Genomic DNA, 2,666 nt, shown 5'->3' on the forward strand with positions numbered 1-2,666 from the left:
CCTCTTTTTTTTTTGAATAGGAATCTCTGTTGCCCAGGCTGGAGTGTGATGGCACGTTCATGGCCACCCCAGTGTTGACCCACTGGGTTCAGGCGATTCTTCCGCCTCAGCCTTCCAGACCTAATAATAGACAGCAGTACAATGTCTTAGGTATAATAGCAGAAGAACATGTAGGGCATATGGGAAACTAGATGAAGGGTTCCAATCCCAAGCTGAAAGGTACAGGGGAGATCTCCTTCAGCAAGTAATTCTTGAGCTAAATGTTTAACGAGGAGTATTATGGCAAAGTTTCTTATACTCGAGCCCGACTTGAGCATGAAAACAAAAAGCAGGGTATATAGGTGGCACCAAAATATATATACACATTTTAAGAGATGTTATCTATGTATTACTTTTTGAAATTGAATTGTATTACAGTAGCAATGTACTATGACTTTTGCGTAACCATGCTTCCACCATTTTCTTTGACAGTCCAGCTTGTCTTATGGTGATGCTAGCATACATTTGATCAACACCATCTTTTGAGCAAATGTCCCACTTAAAATGTGTATACAGTTTTTTGGCACCCTCAGTATTTTGAAGGAAATTGCCTGCCTACATAAATTATGAAGAGATAGGATATAAGTTTAAAAAAGTTTGTGTGGTCAGAGTCTGGAAGTCTTGTTTGTCATGTTAGAGAGTTTGCAGTGTATCCTATGAGGTAGGAGGGATCATAGCAATATTGACATGGACAGAATTTGTCTCTAGACAGAACACTCTGGCCTAATTTGAGAATCAGAAAGGCTAGTTAAATAACCACCTGTGCAGTGGTCTAAACAGCATTGCTGAGGACTAAGCTAGGGTAGGGAGAGCAGAGAAGAAGAGAAGAAAGATATGAAAAATATTTATATGATAGAATTGGAAGATCATGGTATTTTATTAGATGAATGCAGAAGGAGAGGAAAGGAGTTGAGTTCTGAGTCTCAAACTTGAGAGACTGGATACACAGTGGTCTTAACAACTAAGCCAGACAAAGCAGGGAAACATGCTTTCCAGGGGGAAGAGAATGGTTTGACTTTGGGACATGTTGAGTTAGCAGTGATAGTGATAATCAAGTGGGCATGTGGTTTAGTTTTCTGGGGATACCCTAACAAAGTGCCACAAGATGAACGGCTTAAATAACAGTAATTTATTGTCTTACAGTTCTAGAATCCAAAATCAAGGTTTTCACGTGACTGATTCTTTCTAAGGGCTGTGAGGAAGAATCTGTTATATGCCCCTCTTTTAGCTTCCGGCAGCCTCAGATGCTTCTTGGCTTCTAAAAGACCTCTGTGAGTCTTCACATCATCTTTCCTCTGTACGCATCTGTTTCTGTGTTCAAATTTCCTGATTTTATAAGGACATCAATCATATTGGATTATGGTCTACTCTAATGACCTCATCTTAACTTGATTATCTGCAAAGACCCTAAATCTAACCAAGCATCAATACATACCTAACAGTTTACGGGATGTAAGTGAATAAAGAAATACATCAAATGACCATCAGGTAACAATTAGTCAAACTAATTATGAAAGACACTCTGGAAATGGCCATCCTTTTTTATTGTTGCTATTTTAAGTAATAGCTAATAGATGATGTAAGAGAGAATTGTTACAAAATAAAAGAGACATGAGAGCCTTAGCAGTTCAGTGCCATTATGTGGATCCATTTTGGATCCTCACTAATAAAGCAAATATAAAGGAGAATGCTTTGAAGCAACTGGGAAAATTATTATAATGTTTGGATATCAGATGATGTTAATGGTTTTTGTTTATTTACTAGATATGCTGATAACATGTTAGATATTTTTTTTTAAGTCCTAATGAATTAGATACCCATTCTAAAACTTTTCATAGAAGGAATAGAAATGATTTGCTTTAAAATGCAATAGAAGACAACCACTGGCTGTGGAAACTCAAATGGTCAAATACTGATCATTGTTGAAGTTGGTTAATAGGTACATGGTTATTTTGGAATGTTTTATTTTTTTGAGAATGCTTAAACAATTAAATGCTAAATTTAAAAACGTAATAAGTAAAACATAGAATACAGAAGAAGCAATTCTGGAGGAGATCAGGCACGTTCAAGGTGGTTTGGCCATAGCAGAAAAAGCAATTTCAAAGAATCTCACAGAGCAATAGAAAACTTTGGGGTCAGCAAACAGAAACATGATTCTGTCTTAGTTAATTAGTACTCAGAACTTAGAACATTGATGCCAGGTGGGATTGTTCTTTACTTAAAACATGGACAATGAACAACTGCTGACCCAGGCCTTCTAATCATTTAAAGGGTCTCCTCTCCAGAAAGTGCAAGAAGTTGCCAAATCAAACAGAAACGACAGTATAAAAATTCTGTAACACACAAAGGAGGGCCAGTAGAACCTGAACTTCTGAATAAGAAAAAAGTGCAACTGAATAATAAGACATCAAAGTTTCTTGGGCAAAGAGCTTTACGATTTATAAGATTTCTTTAAAGAAAAAAATAACTGATTCAAGTTAAAGAGCATCATCTATGTGCCAAACATTTAATGGACATTTTAAAAAGCATAATAAGAAAAAAGAAATTCTGTTAAGTTTGTAATAAATTATCTATAGTGCAAAAATCACTAAGTTAAGGTCACAGATATTTCTCACTGATCAGTAGAT

The sequence above is a fragment of the Carlito syrichta genome, unplaced genomic scaffold (genome assembly GCF_000164805.1).
Source record: "Carlito syrichta isolate Samal-C Ts95f unplaced genomic scaffold, Tarsius_syrichta-2.0.1 Scaffold289164, whole genome shotgun sequence".
NCBI classification, from domain to species: domain Eukaryota; kingdom Metazoa; phylum Chordata; class Mammalia; order Primates; family Tarsiidae; genus Carlito; species Carlito syrichta.